This window comes from Schistocerca gregaria, chromosome X, assembly GCF_023897955.1.
Source record: "Schistocerca gregaria isolate iqSchGreg1 chromosome X, iqSchGreg1.2, whole genome shotgun sequence".
Taxonomy (NCBI): Eukaryota; Metazoa; Arthropoda; class Insecta; order Orthoptera; family Acrididae; genus Schistocerca; species Schistocerca gregaria.
Window position 1 is genome coordinate 618,741,232 of NC_064931.1, and position 26,862 is coordinate 618,768,093.

Here is a 26,862-nt window from a genome sequence, read left to right on the forward strand (position 1 = left end):
GAAGCTCAGATTTCATGGCCATGTAAATGTGTATTATAAAATAATTTTTTCAGAGTTAGTATTTGTCCAGGGCCTCGTATTTTGAAACAAGATTATTGTGCGAAACATCATCTGAGTGTATAAAGATATATTGCGGAACCTATAGGACAACATGAATCACATTGATATATCCAGGTTCAAGTGTAAACAATCATCGTGGCATTATTTATCCGGCCTGACAACCCTCATTTAAAATGAAATATCCTGGATGAATAAAACTGTGTGCTGGGCCGGGTTTCCCACTGGATATTCTCTTATTGAGCTCTTTTTGGCCAAACGTTTGAGCGGAGCAAATACAAGGGTTGGGTTGGGTTGGGTTGTTTGGGGGAAGAGACCAAACAGTGAGGTCATCGGTCTCATCGGATTAGGGAAGGACGGGGAATAAGTCGGCCGTGTCCTTTCAAAGGAACCATCCCGGCATTTGCCTGGAGCGATTTAGGTAAATCACGGAAAACCTAAATCAGGATGGCCGGACACGGGATTGAACCGTCGTCCTCCCGAATGCGAGAGCAAATACAAGGCTCCGTAGAAATTACACAACTGATTTTTGTCCGACTTTTCATAGCCAAACGAAGCATGGAGAATGAACAAGTGAGGTATCAAATTGACTAGCGTGAGGACTAGTTTTGAAAAAAAAAACAATTTAATTCCTTGAAAATCATTAGGGTAATTAAGAAAAACTTAACTACTGATTTGAGGCAAAGCTGAAATATTTCATGAACAGCGGCTGCTGGCTGTGTAAATGAAGAGTCAGAGAGTTCATCTCTTCGAGGCCTAGCTATTTTGCACATTAAAAGTTACACTGATGCAGAAATTGTGGAATTTTTTCTTTAATGTTGGAAGAAAAGTAAACATCAAACTAAAAACGTATATTGAAACTTTTCTGCTTCTTCTTGATCTACTCGTATATACTCTTCGTAATAATAGAGTACCGTTCGATGTTTATCTTTATTAAAATTCACATATTCCGAACGAAACATGAAAATTAAGCATTTAGCAAAAATCCAGTCAATTTTTTTGTTAAATGATTTGTCTGAAAGTAAGAAGTAAAATACACTGATGAGACGAAACATTATGACCACTATCCACCTCGAGGTTGAATGCCTCCATGCGGTGTTGCGGGCACATAACGCAGTAAGGAGAGAATGTAAGCGGAAGACAGACAAATGAGCAGTCATTATAGCGAAGATGCAGACTGCAAATGCGGAAATCTATTGAAATAAGCGATTCTGGCAAAGGGCACATTTTTACGGCCCTGTGTCTGGAAACGAGGATCTCTGAATCAGCGAAGCTGGTCGACTGTTGGTGTACTGCTGTCGTGAGCACTTATGGAAAGTGGTTGATGGATGGTGAAATACCGGATAGGCCGTATGGTATTGGACGACCAAGTCCCATCACAAGATGTAGAGGTCGGAGGATCCCGCGCTGTGTAATCCAGGATAGGCAGCGATCTGTGGCAGGTCTGACGACATACTACAGTGCTGGTGCAGGCACAGGTGTTTTGAGCACACCGATCAAAGACCATTGTTGAACATGACGCTCCACATCACACGATCCCTACATGTTCTTATGTTGACTCGACGACATCGTCAGTTATGATTGCAGTGGGCACAGAATCACTGAGTTTTCACAGTGGATCAATAACAACGTGTCGCCTGTCGAATGAATAGCATTTCTTGTTACACCAGGTTCATGGTTGGGTCCTTACACGCCGTCATCTAGGCGAACGACTGCACGAAACATGCACCGCGCCGCATATGTAGGCCGTTGAGGGTGGAATTATGTTATGGGGTACATTGAATTGGGCTTTCATCGAATTTGTGGTGGTAATCGAAGGCAACATGGCAGCAGTGACCTGCGACAACATTACTGCGGACCATCTGCATCGTTTCATACCTGACGTCTTCCGCTGTGGTGCTGACATCTTCCAGCAGGATAACTGTGCGTGTTGCAAGGTCAGAATCGGGCCACAATGGTTTGAGGGACATTATAGTGAACTCAAATTGTTGTCTTGGCCAGCAAATGTATCTGATCTGTACTCATTGGAACACATATCGGACGCCAGTTGCTTGCCCCTAAACCACCAAACAGTAATTTTCGGGAAATGCTTGAGCAGTGTGTAGTCATTTGGTGCCACATTCTTGCGAAATACTGTCAACGCAAAATCCCCAAGAATGGCTAAATTTCACTGAGGCTCGAAATTTAGTGCGGACGTCAATGCGAGTTGCTTTTGTTCCAACAATGATACATTGTCTCAAAATATGGTAGAGAACCCATAGATATTCGGGGCATATGTAAAGTACACCAGTGGCAAAAAACAGTCAATGCCGTCAATGCGCGATAGCGATGGAAACGTTACCGATGATGGTGCCACTAAAGCGGAGTCACTAAATACGGTTTTCCGTAATTACTTCACGAAAGATGACGAAGTAAATATTCCAGAATTCGAAACAAGAACAGCTGTTAGCATGAGTGCCATAAAAGTAGATATCTTAGGTGTCGCTAAACAACTCAGAGCACTTAAAAAAGGCAAGTCTTCCAGTCCAGACCGTTCCAATCGGGTTCCTCTCAGAGTATGCAGACACAATGGCGCCTTTCTTAGCAATCATCACTTGACAAAAGGTCTGTTTCTAAAGACTGGAAAGTAGCACAGGTCACGCCAATATTCATGAAAGGAAATAGGAGTAACCCATTGAATTACAGACCCATATCACTGACCTAAATTTGCAGTAGCGTTTGGAGCATATACTGTACTCGAACATTATGAATCACCTTGAAGAAAATGAATTATTGATACATAACCAACACGGATTCTGAAATTATCTTTCTTGTGCAAACAACTAGCTCTTTATGCCTATGAAGTAATGAGTGTTATCGACTAGGGATCTCAGATCGATTCCATATTCCTAGATTTACAGAAGCCTTTTGATACCGTTCCTCACAAGCGACTATTAATGGATCGTCTCAGTTGTGTGACTAGATTCGTGATTTCCTCTCACAGAGGTCACAGTTTGTAGAGACAGACGGTAAATCATAGAGTAGAACAGAAGTGATGTCTAGCGTTCCGCAAGGTAGTGTCATAGGTCCTCTGCTGTTCCTGATCTCTGATCCTCTGCTGTTCCTGATCTCTGACCAATTGAAAACGTCTGGTCAATGGTGGCTATGCAACTGGCTCGTCACTATAAGCCAGTCACTACTCTTGATGATCTGTGGTATCATGTTGAAGGTGCATGGGCAGCTGTACCTGTACACGCCATCCACGCTCTCTTTGACTCAAGGCCCAGGCGTATTTGAGGTCGTTATTACGGCCATAGGTGGTTGTTCTGGGTAATGATTTCTCAGGATCTATGCACCCAAATTGCATGAAAATGTAATCACACGTCAGTTCTAGTATACTATATTTCTCCCATGAATACCCATTTATCATCTGCATTTCTTCTTGGTGTAGAAATTTTAATGGCCAGTAGTGTATGAGTGTTTTGGCGTGGCTCGACATCTGGTAGCTCAGAACCTCTTGTGCTATTGATCTGTAAATGTAATCATTTCATGTGCTCCATATTTACTGTTGCAATAATAAATCTTGAGTGAATTGGAAGCCTCTAACTGGGTCCATTAATTTTTCTTCTGGTAGTGTGCGATACTGACTTTGTTACGTGAAGTAGTGAGAGTAGGAGTTTTTTTAAGTACGTGCCACTTAGACACACGGTAAGAAACTTCCTTACAGTGATAAGTATACCTCGAGAAGAAAGCTATTCGCCACTGCTGTCAAGATCAAGAGTCTGATGTCAAACCACTAAGACAACAAGCTAAAGTATCCAATATCCAACACCCATTATTAATCTAAAAGCGGTGTAGGAAAAAATGGTTCAAATGGTTATGAGCACATTGGGACTTAACTGCTGAGGCCACCAGTCCCCTCGAACTTAGAACTACTTAAACCTAACTAACCTAAGGACATCACACACATCCATGCCCGAGGCAGGATTCGAACCTGCGACCGTAGCGGTCGCGCGGCTCCAGACTGAAGCGCCTAGAACCTCTCGGCCACTATGGCGGCTCGGTGTAGGACTTAACAACGTGTCAACTACTGGTAACTGACAACACCTTGTTATGCGCTGAGTCAGTTGATTAAAGGATCGTATCTGTAACAAAGATTACGATCAGCCGCCGTTCCTGCATGTAAAGGACACTGATGTGTGGATACACTTCATCCTCGTATACATACAGAAGTAATACGATCTCATCTACAAATCATGGGAGATCCTCATTTAACCAAGGAGAATCCAGGAATATATAAAAGAAAATAAAACATCATATTCAAGTAAGAAGGGACTTATATCACCTCAACGATTATCCCCTCGAAGTTTAACCCCCTTACCACATGATTTCGGCCATATGTTGCAAGTAATGATAACGAACGTAGAGCTTCATCCGTCCTACACAGCCTGTGGCTCTAAAATATAAATTGTGATAGGAAATTGTATAACCGTTAAGCTATGTATGAAAAGTTAGAAACAATACCATCAGAGTCACAATATAATAAGTCATGATATTAATATGGAGAACGCCAAGGGACAAAGCAGAAACGCAAATAAACATACGCAGCAGGTCCACAATTTCAAGTGCTACCTTAATGAAAATACGATGCGAGCAAATGTTTATCAAATTAAAAATACATTATCGCCTTAACACTAGAATCTCATCCGTTTTGCGCTTGCATTTTACAGATTACTTAGATGCAAGAAACGCAAACATCTAGATTGGTACACCGTTGATCGGGATATCTGACAACTGGCAAAACATTCACTAGCACCCTATCCAGGAAGGTTGTGCCCTCTCTTGACTCATCGCTGATTCCACTTTTATCGTAACTTAAATGACAGTCGCAACCCGTCTTCACGCCGCAACGACGATTCGTGAGTCTCACACTCCCGCTTGCAGTTTCACCCCTGTTCCCGCCACCGTTCAAGCAGCCTCATTTCCGGTCCTTCATGGTAGGTATTGAAGCGGAATGCCTATGATAGATTCTTAATTCGTGTATATATCCTCTGTAGCAACTCACACATGACGCAATGTACAATAGCGTACAAAATCATTGTGTTGCAGCAAGGAGTGCCGCATGGCTTAACCTTCGCTTAATAGATACTTATGAATAGATTAAGACGGCATTCTGGTGGTGGAAGTTTGTAACAAGAAACCTTTTCCGTAACTTAGGTAATTTAAAACATTCTTTGTTCACTGAAAAGGAGTATCATAATAGAGACGAAAAGCAGAAACATTCTACTATCGAATTATTCAGTAATCAGCTTACATGCAGCTCATACCTGCGAAATAGTTATGGTAACATAAATATCGTTCGGGTAACGTCAATAAGTATGTGACATTCTAAATTACGTTACAAAATGAGCGAAATTTTTTGAACTTATAATGCTTATTTCCAAAAAAATCTTCTTATTTATTTTGGAAATGTAACTGTGTTGGAATTTTAGATTAAAGGCTCAGTGTATTTTTGTAGATTGCTACAATGTATTTTCAAAGTAAAAGTCTAATTCAGTATTTTTGTGACAGGCGGTGAAGCTATGGAGGGCAGCGACCAGCTCGGTCATTGATGTTTACTGAGGATCTGGAAGAGAGGTGAGTACCACGCATCGCGCTAGCAGCTGACTATAAATGCGGGGGCGTGACGTAATTGAGGGGTCGTGGACTGTTGATAGGCGGCCTTCAATGAAAATGGCGGTAGGCAGGACATGAAGGAAGTTTCAAGTATATGATGTTCAAATGTGTGTGAAATCTCATGGGACTTAACTGCTAAGGTCATCAGTCCCTAAGCTTACACACTACTTAACCTAAATTATCCTAAGGACAAACACACACACACCCATGCCCGAGGGAGGACTCGAACCTCCGCCGAGTTTGTTTTTCTTCGGCACGAAGACAACTACCAGCAGGACAACGCAATCTGTCACACAGCTTTTGTGCATTTGCTCAGTTCGATAAGTACCATGACGAGCTTACCGTTCACCCCTGGCCACCAAATTCGCCGCATTAAAACCCAGTTGAGGATCTGTGGGACCACTTCGATCGGCCTGTTCGCGCCATGGATTCTCAACCGAGAAACCTAGCGCAGGTGGCCGTGGCACTCAAGTCGGCATGGCTCCTCACCCCTGTCGGTACCTTCCAGAACCTTACTGACTCTCTTCCCGCACGTCTCATAGCAGTCCGTGCTGCAAAATGTGGTTATTCAGGATTTAGACAGGTGGTCACATTAACGTGGCTGGAAAGTCTATGACGTCAACGTCATTAGAGATGAAGTAAAATTTTGATTATCGAACTGTGTGAAATCTTATGGGACTTAACTGCTAAAGACATCAGTCCCTAAGCTTACTCACTACTTAACCTAAATTATCCTAATGGCAAACACACACATCCTTGCCCAAGGGAGGACTCGAACCTCCGTCGGGACCAGCCGCACAGTCCATGACTGCAGCCCCTTAGACAGCTCGGTTCAAGTATATGACAAGACAGTGCAGGAGGAGATGTGATACTGTACTTGGACCCTGAACCTACAGAAAAAGCGGCTCTACCCATCAGTTGACATCATCATGCCATAAATGTGTCGTTCCACGGGTCGGAACGGGGAATCTAGTACAAATATATGAATTCCCCCCTCCCCCCTTCGCCCATATTTTGTTTTCTGATCTTCTGAAGATATTGCAATATTACGTTATCATTGAATAACAAAAAATCTTTCCGTGATGTTTGTTTATTTTGCGTTTACAGCACAAGAACAAATAACGAATGACACAGACATAGCGGATGACCATCGTAGTTAAATATGGCGGTGACCTTTGGAAAGATCCCATTCTTCCAATGTTTTGGAGAGGCAAAGCGGTGTTACTCTGGCAGAATGGTTTGTAGAGTCATCGGAAACGACTTCCGGTCATTATTATCCCTCACCGTACAACGGTACGTTACGGATATTTTGTCCCCTCATGTGCTGCCTCTCATACGACAGTACCTTGGTGCCGTTTTTCAGTAGGACAATGCTCGTCCAGACGTGGCGCATGTCTCTGTGAACTGTTTACGTGATGCTCAGGCACACCCGTGCATGTCCCCGAAAGAACACGTGTGGGACCAATTCGGACGTCAACTCCGTCTCAGTGTTGGTAACCAGGATATAAAGGACCAGTTACAACAGCTGTGCACGAGCTCGCCTCAGAACAGGATACAACTACTTTCTTAAACCCTTCCCAACAGGTCAGAAAAAGCGTCCAGGCCAGAGCGGTGCAAATCACCCTGACATTTACTGTCAATCCATGAGGGTTCATTCCCAATACTCCTCTCCTTCTGGTTACTTAACTTTTTTTGTCAAGCACTTTATTTAACTACGAAGTCTTTCGCGGTGGAGTCCTTGCATAAAAAGTTCTTGGTTTACTTGTCGTGTCAAATTTGGATAAAAACCCAAGCTTTCGATGACTACCTCCGTCATCTTCGTCAGGGATAAAACTGACTGTCGTGGACCGGTCAGGTTTCCGCTTTTATAAGCAGTGGACGGCTTCTCATTTTTGTGCTGCCACCTACTGCCAGGTACTCCATATCAGCGACCTCATTAGTCATAAGACATCGCGAGGGAGCAGAATGGGCCGCTCCGCGGAACACCCGGACTTCGAAAGAGGTCAGGTGATTGGGTGTCACTTGTGTCATACGCCTTTACGCGAGATTTCCACACTCTTAAACATCCCTAGGTCCACTGTTTCCTATGTGATAGTGAAGTGGAAACGTGAAAGGTCACGTACAGCACAAAAATGTGCAGGCCGACCTCGTCTGCTGACTGACAGAGATTGCCAAACAGTTGTAGAGGGTCGTAATGTGTAATAGGCAGACGTCTATCCAGATCATCACACAGGAATTCCAAACTGCATCAGGATCCACTGCAAGTACTGTGACGGACGGGAGGTGAGCAAACTTGGATTTCATGGTAGTGGGGCTTTTCATAAGTCGCACATCGCGCCAGTAAATGCCAAACGACGCCTCGCTTGGTGTAAGGAGCGTAAACATTGGACGATTGAACAATGGAAAAACGTTGTGTGGAGTGATGAACCACGGTGCACAATGTGGCGATCTGATGGCAGGGTGTGGGTATGGAAAATGCCTGGTGAACGTCATCTGCGAGCATGTGTAGTGCCAAAAGTAAAATTCCAAGGTGGTGGTCGTGTTTTTTATGGAGGGGGCTTACACCCCTTGTTGTTTTCCGTGGCACTAGAACAGCACAGGCCTACATAGATGTTTTAAGCACCTTATTGCTTCCCACTGTTGGAAAACAATTCGGGGATGGTGATTGCATCTTTCAGCACGATCAAGCACCTAATTATAATGCATGGCCGATGGCGGGGTGGCTACACGACACTAACATCCCTATAATAGACTGGCCTGCACAGAGTTCTTACCTGAATCGTGCAGAACACCTTTGGAGTGTTTTGAAACGCCGACTTCGTGCCAGGCCTCACCGACCGACATCGATACCTCTCCTCAGGGCAGCACTCCGTGCAGACTGGGCTACCATTCCCCAAGAAACCTTCCAGCACCTGACTGAACGTATCCCTGCGCGAGTGGAAGCTGTCATCAAGGCTAAGGGCGGGCCAACACCAAATTGAATTCCAACATTACCGATGGAGGGCGCCACCAACATTTAAGTCATTTTCAGCCAGGTGTCCGTATACTGTTGATCACAAAGTGTAATTTGGCTTATCAGTGTATGTCCACCATACATTGAATCTCTCAACAGTGATCCATACTCCAGTATTTAAGATGAACAGGTCCATGTTCTGGCTGATAAGTGTATGATTTTGCTTGAGAGGTAGCAGAATTCCTTACTTCGTGGTCTCCAATTTTGATAACAAGTTTATCGTTAATCTCATTTCTGCTACTCCTCATTACTTTTTTCTTACTTCGGTTTACTCTTAACCCATAACCAGTGCTCGTTAGATTGTACATTCCATTGCACGAGTTCTGAAATTATTCTTGATTTTTGCTGAGGGTAGCAATTTCATCAGCGAATCTTATCACTGGTACCTTTCATCGAGGTTTTTAATCACACTGTTGTATATTCCTTTTATTTCCGTCGTTGTTTTTTCGCTGTATAGACTGAACAGTATGGACGAAAAACTGTATCTCTGTATTTCATCCTTTTTAACAAGAGAACTTCGTTCTCGCTCTTCCATTCTTATTGTTGTTCCCTCATGGTTCTTATGCGTATTGTAGATTGCTGAAACGTAATGCATGCTAATTTTTTTATGTGAAAACTCTCTAGGCTTTTTAGATAAAATAAGCATTATTAGCATTGTACATCTTTATTCTTCATGTTTACATATTTGTTTCTCAGCGTAGTCACCCTGGTGACGAGTACATTTCTCCCAACGAAAGCACTCCGTCTTCAGGCCACAAGTGGCCCATTGGGAGCATTCGACCGCCGTGTCATCCTCAGTTGAGGAGGCAGATAGGAGGGGCGTGTGGTCAGCACAGCGCTCTCCCAGTCGTTATGATGGTTTTCTTTGTCCGAAGCCGCTACTATTCGGTCGAGTAGCTCCTCAGTTGGCATCACGAGGCTGAGTGTACCCAGAAAAATAGCAACAGTGCATTGTGGCTGGATGGTCACCCATCCAAGTGAAGGCCACGCCCAACAGAGCTTAACTTCGGTGTTCTCACGGGCAGTGGTGTATCCACTGCGGCAAGCCTGTTGCTCCCGACGAAAGACTACTTTGGCTCTGAGCACTATGGGGCTTAACTTCTGAGGTCATCAGTCCTCTAGAACTTAGAACTACTTAAACCTAACTAACCTAAGGACATCATACACATCCATGGCCGAGGCAGGATTCAAACCTGCGACCGTAGCGGTCGTGCTCTTCGAAAGTGTTCTTTAAGTTTTAAAAACAGATAAAAATTGGATGCGACCAAGTCGGGACTGAGGGGAGGATGATTGATGGCAGAGAAAACAAGGCGTCGGATTGTTGCAGATATCACTGCGCTCGTATGTGGTCTAGCACTGTCACGCTGAAGGAGAGGATGCTACGTGTGTGGACGACCTCTTGGAATTATACCCGTAGACTTGAAGAATAAAGAAGTAGAATGTTCAAATGTGCAAATGTTCAAATGTCTGTGAAATCTTATGGGACGTAACTGCTAAGGTCATCAATCTCTAAGCTTACACACTACTTACCCTAAAATATCCTAAGGTCAAACACACACACCCATGCCCGAGGAAGGACTCGAACCTCCGCTGGGATCAGCCGCACAATCCATGACTGCAGCGCCTGAGACCGCTCGACTAATCCCGCTCGGCAGTAGAATGTTAATAACGTTTATTTTATTTAAAAAGCTCTGAGAGTTTTCTCATAAAAAATTCGGAGGCAATTTTTTTCAGGTCGCCGTCGTATAAGGGAACAGACTGGAGGGGAAACGTAATTATAACTGTGATGAAAATGTAATGGAACTGGGCGGAACATGGATCCAGGCAGCTAGATGGTAGGCGCATCAAGGAATTTGTTTTCTGGTCTCCGAGAAATGATAAAAGACCGAGACGGCGATGTAATGGAAGACGCGAAAGCGACAGCGCGGCGTATAGCTGAAGTCCATAGTACTTGAAAAGTGTAGAGGAGGCCTCTGTACAACAGTCATTGTGAAATGGCTGATACTACTCAAGCGGATGATGGACGCGATCTGTTAGCCGACTGCGATATCAAATTCTGGTTGGCAGCGAAAGCAAATGATGCCACTCCTCTGAAAACCTGAAGATGACGACTAAGTCCTTCTTTAAATTACCATTGACAAATCTGAATCGGCAACCTGGTTGGATCAGCGAAGAAAAAAGGCCGACGCGAAGACGTGTGCGGAAGTTGGTAGATAACACCACAGAACATGCAGTGGAGGAATATATAGAATATTCTAGAGGTAGTCTTTATCCAGCTTCGGCTGACGATGATGGCGATATTTCACTGCCGGCTGCTATGGCCTAGCGGTTCTAGGCGCTTCAGTCCGGAACCGCGCTGCTGCTACGGTCGCAGGTTCGAATCCCGCACGGGCATGGATTTATGTGTTGTCCTTAGGTTAGTTAGCTTTAAGTAGTTCTAAGTCTAGGGGACTGATGACCTCAGATGTTAGGTCCCATAGTGCTTGGAGCCATTTGAGCCATTTTTGGTATTTCACTAAATTCGACTCTTGTGCCACTGTAAGCCACTTTCTGTCAGTTTTTCACACTCTTGCTGTTGAATACGGAGATGATGTTTTTCACTTAGTTACTCTTTTCAGAAATACCAGTGCAACGATAACACCACCCAATGACTGACTACTACACTTTATTTCGTCCTTAGCAATCAATGTTAAAGCAATACATATTTTGTGTCTGTTTTTCCTCCTTCTAGTCCTTGTCCACTGTTAAACTTGTCTTACTCCTAAGTATTGTGCAATAGCCGAAGTACTGTTTTCTAATAGCTGTAATAGCTACAATTCGTTCATCGACTCTGTCGTATTACTAGAAGGACTGGCTTAAACCACACTAACGTAACTACAGACATTCACCGAAATGGATGTGGAAGTCAGTCGAATGTAACACTAGCTTAGTTAACGCAACATATGTGACGAAAGATATGTTTACTGTCCTAACGGCAAAGAGTACATGGCACTGGAGGGAAGGGGAAGAGAAACATAGAGATAGAAGCTTCAACTTACGCGTAAAATCCTGCATCAGATATAGCGAAGCCATTGCGTAATTATGGGAAAAGAGTATGCGATTGATTCGGGCGTTGTGGATAACGATCCTGATAAAGGCGACAAAATGTTGAAGTGGGTGTGAATTCATATAGGACCAAACTGCTAAGGTCATCGGTCCCTAGACATACACACTACTTAAATTAACTTAATGCTAAGTACAACACACGCGCCTATGCCCAAGGGAGGACTCTAACCTCCGGCGGGAGGGGCCGCGCAATCCGTGACGTTGGCATCAAACCACGCGGCCACTCCGCGCGGCTAAAGGCAACAGGCAGCTCTTCCATTGTTATGACCTTTGCAACTCAGAAGGATCATGTCTGTGTATGTAAACATGTTTTCAAGCGGCTGTAGCACGAAAACGGTTCGTTTCTGGACATGGGTTCCAATTCAAAATATTGTTTACCCAGTCCTCTATATGGTTCAAATGGCTCTGAGCACTATGGGACTTAACATCTGAGGTCATCAGTTCCCTAGAACGTAGAACTACTTAAACCTAACTAACTTAAGGACATCACACACATCCATGCCCGAGGCAGGATTCGAACCTGCGACCGTAGCGGTCCCGCGGTTCCAGACTGAAGCGCCTAGAACCGCTCATCTACCAGCGGCCGGCAGTTCTTTTTAAATGGCCTAGAAGTATTAAGGGGAATCTTAGAGTACCCTGTATTTATTGTGAACGGTAAGGACTCAGTAACACTCTCTTGGGTACGTCCACAGTTACTTTTACAGCTCACGATTTCTCCCCGGTAAGAATAACGTGTGGAGTTCTCCCTGCCAGGAAGTCCTGAAGCAAGTAACAAAGTTCGTCCAACACTCCTATTTTCTTCGTTAAATTACAGTCCCGGACTGTACAGAATACAATTACTTCCGCAAGTCAAGGAACACGACGTCAACCTGAGTGCCACTATTTGCGGGAGTCTGTATCTCATGGGACAACACAACGAAACAGGCGTCTTATGGATAAAAATCAATAAATAGAAATGTTGAAATGGATCACTGGAGGTACGGTTTCGCCAAAATTAAATGTAGTTTAATTGAATCAAAGAATGCATACACTACTGGGCATTAAAATTGCTACACCACGAAGATGATGTGCTACAGACGCGAAATTTAACCGACAGAGTGAAACGCTGTTGTGATGCCTCGTGTAAGGAGGAGAAATGCGTAACATCACGTTTCTGCCTTTGATTAAGGTCGGATAGTAGTCTACCGCGATTGTGGTTTATCGTATCGCGCCATTACTACTCGCGTTGGTCGACATCCAATGACTGTTTGCAGAATATGGAATCGGTGGGTTCAGAAGGGTAATACGGAACGCCGTGCTGGATCCCAACGGCCTCGTTATCACTAGCAGCCGAGATGACAGGCATCTTATCCGCATGGCTGTAGCGGATCGTGCAGCCACGTCTCGATTCCTGAGTCAACAGATGGGACGTTTGCAAAACAGCAACCATCTGCACGGACAGTTCGACGAAGTTTGCAGCAGCATAGACAATCAGCTCGGAGACCATGACTGCGGTTACCCGCCCTGCATCACAGACAGGAGCGCCAGCGATGGTGTACTTAACGACGAACCTGGGTGCACGAATGCCAAAACGTCATTTTTACGGATGAATCCACGTTCTGTTTACAGCATCATGATTGTCGTTTCCGTGTTTGGCGACATCGCGGTGAACGCACATTGGAAGCGTGTATTCGCCATCGCCATACTGGCGTATCAGCCAGCGTGATTGTATGGGGTGCCATTGGTTACACGTCTCGGCCACCTCTTGTTCGCATTGACGGAACTTTGAACAGTGGACGTTACATTTCAGATATGTGACGACCCGTGCCTCTACCCTTCATTCTATCCCTGCGAAACCCTACATTTCAGCAGGATAATGCACGACCGCATGTTGCAGGTCCTGTACGGGCCTTTATGGATACCGAAAATGTTCGACTGCTGCCCTGTCCAGCACATTCTCCAGATCTCTCTCCAATTGAAAACGTCTGGTCAGTGGCGGCCGAGCAACTGGCTCGTCACAATACGCCCGTGACTACTCTTGATGAACTGTGGTATCGTGTTGAAGCCGCATGGGCAGCTGTAGCTGTACACGCCATCCAAGCTCTGTTTGACTCAATGCCCAGGCATATTTACGCCGTTATTACGGACAGAGGTGGTTGTTCTGGGTACTGATTTCTCAGGATCTATGCACCCAAATTGCATGAAAATGTAATCACATGTCAGTTCTAGTATGATATATTTGTCCAATGAATACCCGTTTATCATCTGCATTTCTTCTTGATGTAGCAATTTTAATGGTCAGTAGTGTATTTTATGTTAGCGAACAATACAGTTCTTTATCTTTCTTTTGAATATTTTGGTATAGTAAATTATGATTAAAAATATTAAATGTACTAATTACGATGTAGTTTACTGATCATTTTCTGTAATTGATCTTCTATTTCACTGATATGAGATGCCGACTCAGTTCTCGGAATAGCAAACACCGAGTATCACATGACACACAAATGCCGGAGAACAACTTCGACTGTGAGCTGCAGCTTTTCTGTAGTTGTGGAAGTGTATGATGATTCAGCTACGAGCAGTTACAAAATGCCTGTACTATTCTTGTCTTTTATTTATTTTCCCGCATATATGATTGTTTAATTCAGGTGTATACTCCTTATTTTATTTGCAGTTCACCTTCGCTGTGAATAGTTTTGCAGGTAACAAATAACGGGACGATTTGAGACGTGCAACGTTATGGCAGAATGTCCAGTGACTGTGTTAATCACAGAGCGTATTGTTGGTAGTGCCGAGAAGCGCAAAGCTTTTTGTCGCCATGTTCTCGCCGAGAGGCCGGTATTAAATCGATCTGCAGTCTCATTAACTTCCCCGCCTGAAGCTTCGATCGATGATTGCAGTAGAAGTGAAGCGAAAAATTCGTCTGTCTCGCCTCCACCGCGCCTTGCTTTCTCGTTCGCATCCGGCACACGGCAGCTTGACGCTGCGACATCTTTTACTGCTACACAGCATGAACCTACCAGCTAGAAGAACGAATGCAACAGGGGTCGTCTAGGACACGTAGTAAGAGGATGGAAAGACAAAAATAAAAAGAACAATCTTTGCTGCTGATCAGAGAAGCCGTGTTACAAAATAAGTAATTTGCTTAACGACAGGACTTGACAAAGCGAACCAAGTCGACTATGGACTCGTGAGAAACCAACTAGTTGCACTGGTGAATTATTATTATTCACTTTATTTGTTTATTTTTTGTGGAAAGTAAATGTTTACATCCTGGACTGTTCAGAAGATTCAAAGGCAAAAGTCCACTCACGAAGTTGCTTGTTATTGCAGCACAGCGCGTCTCGAGGTCATCTTTAGTCTCTTGCGTGGTTAATGTGAGAGTGTTTATTAATTTTGATGTAAATTAAAGATGACGCACAACATTCGAAATGCACTGCGAAACTACAAAAATATTTTTACGGTGAATAGTGGCATTAATTAATCATCACATGCATTTAGTAAATCTGCGAATGCACAAAATAATCTTGTGAAGATATTTCGCGAAGTTCTTTTCCGCTCTTCATAAAACGGGTAGAGCATTCGTTTTTCGTCTACAGTGATTGACCTGTAAATATTCCAACGTATTAGTAACGTGCGTTTCTCTGTGAAAATAGAGTATTGTAACACACGGTGGCAGCAGCATTTAACACGGTTTGAAATTTTGGGGAATAGTCTGCTGAAGTTTAATCTGTGCGTTACAATAGTTATTTGGCGTCGTGGTTGTATTGGAGAGAGTCGGCTCACTGACCAGAAGATCCCTAATTCCAATTCCAGCAGTATTAAAATTTCAAAAGCTGACAAGCACTTTATCCAACGTTTGCAGAATTTAAAATAAATCAAGAATAAAATGGTTCAAACGGCTCTGAGCACTATGGAACTTAACTGCTGAGGCCATCAGTCCCCTAGAACTTAGAACTACTTAAACCTAACTAACCTAAGGACATCACACATATACATGCCCGAGGCAGGATTCGAACCTACGACCGTAGCGGTCGCGCGGTTCCAGACTGTAGTGCCTAGAGCCGCTCGGCCACTCTGGCCGGCAAAGCAAGAATACGGTGCGTCCCTCTTTTCAGTTTTAGTATTGGTCCATAAATGCAGATTGTGTAGAGTTGTTGGGGAAATAAATGTGATGATTTGAGACAGAACACTAGCTCTGGGCTGAATCCTTATCGAAGGGATTCCAAAAGTGAGAGAGCCCATTACCCATTGCACTCATTCGGCGAGTGTCATTATAGTCCTATCCTTTGGTATATTGTAGATTCCACTAAACATAATCGATTCTCATACTCAAACGATAGTTTTCTGTTTTCTTTTCCAAACTATGACTGTTCAAACTGTTCCCCATTATGTGCAAGTGCTGTTACCAGAATAAAAATTCTGATCACTCCGTGAATGTTGAAAAGATGTTGTTGCTGTAGTGGTCTACAGAAGAAAACTGGTCTGATACAGCTCTCCATGCTACTCTACCCTGTGTAAGCCTCTTCATCTCCGAATAAGTACTGCGACCTACAGCCTTCATGCCTCAGGCATCGATGTGTATGATTTCCTTAGGTTGGTTAGGTTTAAGTAGTTCTAGGGGACTTATGACCTCAGATGTTGAGTCCCATAGTGCTCAGAGCCATTTGAACCACTTTTACAGCCTTCAGAATCTGTTTACTGTATTCATCTCTTAGTCTCCCTCTACCACACTTCCCTCCAGTTCTAAATTGGTAATCGATTGATGTCTCAGAATGTGTCCTACCAACCGATCCCTTCTTTTAGCCGAGTTTCGCCACAGATTTCCTGTCTCCCCGATTCCATTCACCATCTCCTCCTTAGTTACGTGATCTACCCACTTAATCTTCAGCATTCTTCAGTAGCACCATATTTCAAAAGCCTATATTCTCTTCTTGTTTTGGCTGGTTATCGTCCATGTTTTACTTTCATGCGTGGCTACAGTCGAGACAAATGCTTTCAGAAGAGGCTTCTTAATATGTAAGTCTATATTCGTTGGTAACAAATTTCTCTTCTTCAGAAACGCTTTTCTTGCCATATCAGTCTACATTTTATATTCTCTCTACTTCGGCCATCATCGGTTATTTTGCTGCCCAAATAACAAAATTCATCCACTACTTCAAGTTTCTCCTTTCCATATCTAAATCCCTCAGCGTCACTTAATTTAATTCGGCTACATTGCATTATCCTTGTTTTGTTTTTGTTGATATTCATCCTATATCTTCCTTACAAGACTGTGTCCACTCCGTTCAACTGCTCTTTCTAGTCCTTTGTTGTCTCTGACGGAATTACAATGTCATCGGAAAACCTTAAAATTTTTGTATCTTCTCCCTCAACTTTAATTCCAACTCCAAACCTTTCCTTGGTTTCCTTTACTTCTGGCTCAATGTACAGATTGAATAACATCGGGGATAGGCTGCAACCCTCTCTCACTCCGTCCTCAACCACCACTTGTCTTTCGTGCCTTTAGACCCTTATAATTGCCATCTGGTTTCTGTACAACATGTAAACAGCTTTCCGCTACCAGTATTTTATCCCTGCTACCTTCAGAATTTCAGAAAGTGTGTTCAAGTCAACATTGTCAAAAGCTTTCTGTGTCTAAAATGCTGTAAGCGTAGGTTTACCTTTCCTTAACCTACGTTCTAAGGTAAGTCGTAGTTCCAGTATTGCCTCGCGTGTTCCTACATTTCTCCAGATTCCTAACTTATCTTCTTGGCTTCTACCAATTTCTCCATTCTTCCGTAAAAAAGTCGTATTAGGATTTTGCAACCGTGACTTGTTAAACTGGCAGTTCAGTAATCTTCTCACCTGTTACCAACTGCTTTCTTTGGAATTATTATATTCTTCTTGATGTCAGAGAGTATTTCTCTTGTCTCATACAACTTAGAACTACTTAAACCTAACTAACCTAAGGACATCACACACATCCATTCCCGAGGCAGGATTCGAACCTGCGACCGTAGCGTAGTGGTCGCGCGGTTCGAGACTGTAGCGCCTAGCGATGTGGCGCAGTGCCTGAGACACTGGATTCCCATTTGGGAGGATGGCGGTCCAAATCTACATTCAGCCATCCTGGTTTAGGTTTTACAATGAATGGATAAATAGCTTAAGGCAAATGTCGAGACAGTTCCTTTGATGAAAGACACTGACGATTTTCTTCCTATCTTCCTTTATCCGAGCTTGAGATCCATCACTAATGCCTTCGTCGTCGACGGGACGCAAAATCCTAATCTTAAATCATTCGTAAGAATCTAGTGCTATATGTTTCTTTAAGATGTTAATTGTTTCTTCACTATGGTAAGTAGTAAGTATATACCAAGTCTAACCATTAGATCAGTAACCTATGCAGTCCCAATGAGGCGTATCCTCGGACGATGGTACTCTGGAATAGCAACTGTGGACTTTCGGGTAGCACTACTACAGACATTTCATAGTGTTATTTCCTGAAGCATTACGTGTGAGTTACGTCAACAGCTATATAAAGAAGAGAGAATTTATAACGGGCAGGAGTTCTTTTCGGACTGTGACTGTGGCTGACTTTATATGCGGTAAAAAAGGGTCTCATGTCGGTACATGGAAAAGTGGTCGAAAATCTATTCATGTCAGCTACGAAAGAGCAATATTTATTGTTTTCACAGTTATCATTCTTCGAAAAGAAATAACAAAAAAATATGTTTTCTGAGTAGAAATTTAAAAAGAGACAAGCATTTGAAAGAGAGGACACCGTGATATACTATCATATTAGCGAATTTATCCCGAGTTCATGAAACGTGGCGGTGATTGTTACTAAACTAAATTCGCTGTTTCCGATAGGGACTTTTCGAATGTAATGTCATCACGAATACAAACTTGTTTTTCCTTAAACAGTTGTGTATATATGAGTACATGTCCCATACAGTTATTTTTTAAATCGCCTGACCGCTCGCATAACAGAAACAAGGCCGAAGAATGATGCGGTACTTGCCTATAGCAGCTACTAAACACCAAACACCAATTTTGCAATGCTAGTTTGCTGTCATGTTGTTGTTGCGGTCTACAGTCCATGGCGAGTTTGTTGGATCTCTCCATCTAGTTTATCCAGTGCAAGCCTCTTCATGTCTACATAGCTACTGCAGACTACATATGTTCCAACCTGTCTACTATCACCAAATCTTGTTCTCTCTTCTTTCAGTCAGGTTGTGGTATAAATTTCCCTTCCCCCAATTCGGTTCAGTACATGATCATCAGTTAACGTGAACTACCCATCTAATTTTCAGTATACTTGTCATTCTGGAAACATCCCCCAGGCTGTGGATAAGCCATGTCTCCGCAATATCCTCTCTTTCAGGAGTGCTAGTTCTGCATGGTTCGCAGGAGAGCTTCTGTTAAGTTTGGAAGTTAGGAGACGAGGTACTGGTAGAAGTGAAGCTGTGAGGGCGGGGCGTGAGTCGTGCTTGGGTAGCTCAGATGGTAGAGCACTTGCCCGCGAAAGGCAAAGGTCCCGAGTTCGAGTTTCGGTCCGGCACACAGTTTTAATCTGCCAGGAAGTTTCAGAATACTTGTCGTCTACGTTTCTCCTCCGTACAAGGTTATAACCCAGAAAACGTTTTCAGAAAAGATTTTCTAGTACTTAAACTTACATTCAGTGTTAACAAATTTCTCTTTTTCAGGAACTGTTTTATTTATACTGCTGGTCTGCTTTTTATATATGCTCTACGTCGGTCATCGTCAGTTATTTTTCTGCCAAAATAGCAAACTTCATCTACTACTGCTAGTGTCTCATTTGCTAATCTAATTTCTACACCGACGCCTGATTTCATTCGACTACATTCCATTAGCTATTGTTTTAAATTTGCTGATGCTTATCCTGTAACCTCTTTTAAAGAGACTATCCATTCCGTGTAACTAACCTTCCAAGCCCTTTGCCGTTTCTGACAGAACTACAGTATCGTCGGCAAACTTGAAGGATATTATTTCTACTCCTTGAACTACAATTCCTTTTAAAATTTGCTCTCTAATACGCGGTGTATGAAGAAGTCCTTCGCGTCAATTCAGGAAGTAGAGACGCGTGCGTCTTGAGTGTTGACAGCGTCATACAGACCAGAACTGTACGACGGCGCGCAGTGCCGAACGTGTCAAATGGTTCAAATGGCTCTGAGCACTATGGGACTTAACATCTGAGGTCATCAGTCCCCTAGAACTTAGAACTACTTAAACCTAACTAACCTAAGGACATCACACACATCCATGCCCCAGGCAGGATTCGAACCTGCGACCGTAGCAGTCGCGCAGTTCCGGACTGAGTGCCTGAACCGCTCGGCCACCAAGGCCGGCCCGAACGTGTCGTCATGGTCCTTTTGTACGGGGTACACATACCATTCCTAAATAAGCTATGTAATTTGTGAAGAATTCTTAACCGATGATTGAATGTGGTCAGACAGGAGACATAATTTGCGGGCCAACTAGCCGGAAGCAACAGAAAAGGTTTTGAAATTAGAAAAAGACTCAGCAATGGGTGACATCATTTCTGGAAAGTAGGAAGCTGAAAATTGTCAACTTTCACGATGTGTTCACAATTTGCAAACAAGAAACTGCGTTTGCATGTTATGCGTCTTAGTTCAAAGTTCGAAGTAAGTCATACCTTTACAACGAGGTAGAGATTTGAATTTTATTGGGGTAATGTAAAATGGTGGGAGCGTGGATTTACCGTAGAGTTGTCTTCGGGATCTGTTGCTTATCTTTATACGGATCAGTGATATGCCATCAGACATCGCAGATGTTTGAAAAATGTTTCTCTTTGCAGATGACAAAATTATTATTGCCTAAGACGCGGAACGAAAAGTACATGAACAAGCTGACTGCGTAAATGCTAACATCGACACATGGTTTTCAATGAATAACGCTGGTCTGCAACAAATCGCAATTCATACAGTTTCTGAGACGGAAATCTTGTAAAAGCGAAACTTTTGTGTCCCAAGGTTCAAAAAATGGTTCAAATGGCTCTGAGCACTATGGGACTTAACTTCCGAGTCATCAGTCGCCTAGAACGTAGAACTACTTAAACCTAACTAACCTAAGGACATCACACACACACCCATGCCCGAGGCAGTATTCGAACCTGCGACCGTAGCGGTCGCGTGTCCCAAGGTATTCAAACAGTTAATGAAGTCGATGATTTTGAATTCTTAGGGATGGTGTATTTGGAGAACTTTCTTGAATTATTTCGTTCAATTTCTTGTGGAGAAACAGGGCGCTGTTATCTACACCATAAGAATAATATCCAGTGTTCCCGGTACTGAAATGCGAAAGCTTGTTTACCTGACTTACATTCATGCTATTATCTCCTATGGTATCATATTCTGAGCAACTCTGTTTACTCACCAAGAATATCCTTAGCCTAGGGAAGGGCGGTCAAGCAGATCTGCAGTGTGAATGCGGGAACTTGACGTAGGCTGTTGTTCAGGTGTCTCTGAATTCTAACTTTGCCATACGTGTACATTTACTCCAGCATCGTATTTGTTCAGAACAAACAATAACATTCATTCAGCGAACACGACTTCCCTGAGCACTGTAAAGATAAGATTATATTAGATTACATGTACTTTTCGTTCCAGTTGATCCATTGTGAGAAGATCCTCCAGGCTGTAGAACATGTCAGAAGAACAAGACTACACAGCAAATATTTACCATGAGAAATAAATAGCAGTCTGATAATCTACCTTCCTCAGATCCTATGCGCAATGACTCAAAAATATTTTAAATGTGTTAGGTAATGAACACTGAATAGAAAAATGACTTTACAACACTTATTAACAATGATCCATTTACTCCACTGAATTTGTTGGTAGTTAAACTTTTTTATGGCTGCTGGGAAGTTATTGAAAAAATTTGTTCTGAATAATGGACACCTTTGTGGACCAGAGTAAGTGACTTTAAATCTTTATGAGGATTGTTCTTATTTTTAACATTGATTCCATGAACTAAGCTGTTAGTTTGAAGAAGAGATGTATTTTTATTCAAAAATTTCATTAAGGAGCGAATATATTGGGAATCAATAGTTAATACCCCTAGTTCCCTAAACAGGCCTCTGCAGGAAGTTTTGAGTTTACACCACAAACAATTCTTACTACACGACTTTGTACGCGGAAAACTTTAGATTGGCTTGATGAGTTACCCCAGAAAATAATCCCATATGACATTATAGAATGAAAGTAAGCATAGTATGTCAGCTTTTTCAGTTTTATGTCCCATTTGCCTGACAACATTCGCATTGAAAATAGAGATTTGTATAGACGGTTCAGCTCTTCTGTGGTGTACACCTCCCAATTGAATTTATTATCAAGCTGTAACCCCAAGAAGTTAACACTGCTCACTTCTTCTGTTTGTCATCATATTTTAGGCATTTGCTGGTGGGGAAACCTCTTACCAGTTCTGAATTTAAAGTAGTGTGTTTTCTTCAAAGTTTAGTGGCAAAGAGTTGGCTAGGAATAATTTATTAATGTACATGAAAATTTCGTGAACTGATATTCCTGAGACTACGCTTCATTTGCTATTTATTGCAGTGTTTGCATCATCTGCATACGAAACAAAGTTGGCTTCTGGTAATGTTACTGATGGAAGGTTATTGATACACACAAGAAAAAGTAAGAGTCCTAGATGGATACTTGTGGAATGCCACACGTAATTAGTTCCCTTTTTAGATGATGCCTGACTCATGTCTCTTTGCTAATGACATCCTTCATTTCCTGTCAGAGATATAGGAACTGAAACATTTGCAGCATTTCCTGTTACATCGTAGTAGTCTTATTTACTTAGAAAGATATTCTTATTTACACAGCCAGATGCCTCTGACACATCATAAAATATACCAGTAACGTGCAGTTTATTGTCTAATGAATTAAGAACATTTTCACTGTATGTGTTGATAGCCATCTCTGTATCAGAACCGTTACGGTGTAAAGTCAAGCGTCGACACGACAGTCGGGAACGACAGAGCAGAGGGGGCTGTCGGAAGAGGTCAGCCAATAGCTCACATACCGACCTCTCTCCAAGACGACAACGCGACAGCAACAGCCCCTATGCGCACAGGACACAAGCGCCGCGCCAGACTGGTCGTGGCCCAGTTCTTCTGCAGCTTGAAGACTAGCCAGTTGGACAGAAGCGTCATCTCCAGTTATTTACTTTTACTGTCTATATAAAACGGACGTGGGAATTGTTATACTGAAGAAGTTTGTTTATTTCGTTTGTGGCCTTTTGCTTGCGGCACATCTGTGTAACACAAAGTTAAGTATTGTAACTGCTCAGTCTGTAATAAAACTCATTAATACGATTTGTTTGAATGTTGTCTAGCAATCCGAGAAAGCAGGTTTCCTAGACACCCCATCTTTGACGACTAGGCTGGATTTAACAAGAACCCTTTAGAAAGCCGAACTGTGACTTCGACAATATATTATTTATTGTCAATGACTAAGAAGCCGACTGTATAGTACCTTTTCTAACTTTTTTGAGGATGCTGAAAAAATTGAAATAAGTGAATAAAGAGAGGTGATACAATTCAGTAGGTTTCATTTTGAATAAGATTCTACCAGAACCGAAAAAACTGAGCGATGATCCATAAGGCTTCGAATCTTAAGTTGAAAGGTTTCCTTATAGCACTCTCCTTGTATTCCGTACAGGAATTCTTTCTAGTAGTTCGGAAATTTTACTTGTAATAGGTTGTTTATTCGTATACTCACTCTCAATTTTTTCATTCTTTATTTTATAAATTTTCTAATCAGCATTCAATGAACTATGTACTAGCACGTTCCACGAACATTTAGCTGTCGCTTTTCTGGTCCCGCGGAACTGTGTAAATGAATAAAATAAAATAAATAGGATAGGTTATTGCGTTAGTTGAAGGCCTTAACATTAACAGCATTGAGAAAATTTAGAGAACCGGCATTTTAAGCTGACTACCAAATGATTCTACTGCCGCCAACATACACTGCGCGTAATGATCACGAAGATAAGGTACGAGAAATTAGGGCCCATACGGAGGCACATAGACAGTCGTTTTTACCTCGCTGTGTTTGCGACTGGAACAGGAAAGGTTCAAATGGTTCAAATGGCTCTGAGCACTATGGGACTCAACTGCTGTGGTCATCAGTCCCCTAGAACTTAGAACTACTTAAACCTATCTAACCTAAGGAGATCACACACATCCATGCCCGAGGCAGGATTCGAACCTGCGACCGTAGCAGTCGCACGGTTCCGGACTGCGCGCCTAGAACCGCGAGACCATCGCGGCCGGCGAAGAGGAAAGGAAATCATTAGTAGTGGTAAAGGGGAATCGTCCCCCACACACCGTGCGGTGGCTTGCAGAGTATCTATGTAGATGTAGATGAACCGTCAGCTACGTCCTGAATGTCAACGATTCCAGTCTAAAGGACCGCACGTGTTCACCCGGCAGCAGCTCATCATTACCCAGCTTCTACGGAAAAAAATACGCTGCCATACATTTCTTCACACTGATCACTACAGTTATTTCCTAGAAATGGGACAACCGAAGAAAGGCAGTAATATGTTGGGGAAACGACCTTCAGAACGCAGTTTCCCCGTTCTGTCTAGGACTACTGCAAGTCGACCGACGAGTCAGTTTTTATTTTAGAGACAGAAGAAGGCAGAGGAAGCATATAAACTTAAATCTCAGTTACGTTAATGTAAGTGAATTGTACCCTCCGGCTCAAGCAATATAGTAATCTAGCACTGTCGGTCCAGGCGGGATTATGACGGAGATGGTTTTTCATTCCTTTTCCTCCTCCTGTGGTGACGAGCAAGTATTACAGGTTTAATGACTAGCATCACCACGAAGATGGACCCTACTGAAAGCATGTCAGTGACACACACTTTGTTTATCAGGCAGCGTACATCACCATCTCTCCTACTTCAGGGTGATATCGAATCTGTCGATACTATCCGTATGCTTTGACTCGTCAAAATGGCGAAATCCAATACATGGGAAATACCCGTCATAACAAACATCTGTTGATACTATCAGTATGCTTTGATTCATCAAAATGGCGATATCCAATACGCGGGAAATACCCGTCATAACAAAAATTGCAGTTATTCTCATGACATCGAATTCATTGTCTTTGCACATTGACAACAAGATTCTCACCCAGCAAAGACCCTGTGCTACGCTACGTATCAGTATATTATGGCAGCCGGCCACGGTGGCCGAGCGGTTCTAGGCGCTTCAGTCGACTGCTACGGTCGCAGGTTCGAATCCTGCCTCGGGCATGGATGTGTGTGATGTCCTTAGGTTAGTTAGGTTTAAGTAGCTCTAAGTTCTAGGGGACTGATGACCTCAGATGTTAAGTCCCATAGTGCTCAAAGCCATTAGTATATTATGCCAGTTATGATTTCTTAATCACATTAGGCTTCGTCGTCTCACAACCAAACTACCTCCTTCCTACCTAACCCGGACCTCAGACTACGCTACAGATGTCAGTTACCACTATAAGGGGATTTAAAAAAGTAAGTTCCACCTGTCGCCCCACACTAACACCATTGCGTAACAGCAGTGGCGCTATGTCAATAGAGAGTACATGTTCTGAGTTTCCTGTAAAGACAATTCTGCTGCGGTATGGTGAACAGGATCATTACTGGATGCGAGTAATATTGCATGGCAAATGGAAACGCCCTCCAAAGTTGAAGTGCACGACACAGTAAAATTCTTTTTGGTAAAACGTCTAAACTGCACTCAGATTCACAGTGATATTTTGGCGGTACATAGACCAAATGCAGTGTCGCATCCAGCCGTAGTGAAATGGTGCCAAGGATTTAACAAAGGCCGCTCAGACGTGTTGATGCTGATCGGGAAGAAACGCGATCGAATTCGACCACAGAGGGCAATGTCCAGGCATCCAAGGTACTGATTCGCAGGAATCGCAGATTTTCCGACGGCGAGGACGTTTACGAAAATAGGTTCTCGGATGGCTCCGTGAGCAAGGAGCGGAATTGTATTGCGGAGAAACTGAACGCTTTGTAGAAAGTTTCGACCTCTGTTTACAGAGACTTACTGACTGTCGAAAAATAATGTTATGTATCCGTGGAGATCATTTTTTTGGTGAAGGTAGCAGCATTTAGTTTCTGCGCAACTAAATACTTCCAAGAAAGCTTTCCGTAAACCTCAGCCCTAAAATTTTTAAATCATCGACTTCACTGATTACTTGATTACCTTGAGACACAAAAGTTTTGCTTTGACAAGATTTCCTTGTCAGAAACTGTATTCACTACGTACTGTTTCAGTCCATCTACTCTCTGAAAACCACGTGCTGATGAAGCTTCTACCTTGTTAGCTCATTTACTTTACATTCCACGTCTTACGCAATGATAAGTAATGCAGTACTGCAATCAATAAAGTTACTTGACCTGCCACAATAATGTGTAAGTTACTTTTTGAAGTTCCCTCTACATCGTAATAAATAATGTGGAGGCAAAATAAATATTATCATTGTTCCGTTCTGTCTGTTTCTGCACACGTGTGACGTCATAGGACAATGCCGACGTCTGATGTTGGTAGGTCCAATGCACCCATACTTGGGGGTTAGATTCTTGTTAATAAAATTTCTTCCACCAACAGGACTGAATCCCGGATACCTACAAGTTTAACACTAACATACGAGCGAGAGTTACCAAATATGGGCCTATGTGACTGACCTTCCATTAACATTCAACAAGCAAAATTGGTACTTTTTGCAGACGATACTAGTGTTATAATAAATTCCATTAGAGAGAAAGCAATAGAAGACTGGTAAATGGTATTTTCCAAAGAATTATTAACTGGTTCTCTGAAAACGATACTCCCCAAATTTTGGAAAACATACTATATCCAGTTCTGTACAACAAACAGTCGTACAAAAAATTGGCGTGGCATATGATCAGGAGTCAGAAAGTAGGGTAGAATGCTCCAAATTTTTGGATGTACATATTGATGAAAACTTGAACTGGAAGAAGCGCATTCCTGAGCTTCTCAAACTACTAAGTTC

General features: G+C 42.8%; 1 protein-coding gene across 2 annotated transcripts in view; it reads left to right on the forward strand.

The window, feature by feature from the left end:
• The window catches only part of LOC126299075 (rho GTPase-activating protein 7), a 1,286,633-nt gene that overhangs the window by 234,806 nt on the left and 1,024,965 nt on the right, over positions 1-26,862 (forward strand). For both annotated transcript variants that reach the window (XM_049990744.1, XM_049990745.1), the window contains exon 2: positions 5,608-5,673. The gene's annotated coding sequence lies outside the window, so the exon portion shown is untranslated. The remainder of the gene's footprint in view (positions 1-5,607; positions 5,674-26,862) is intronic.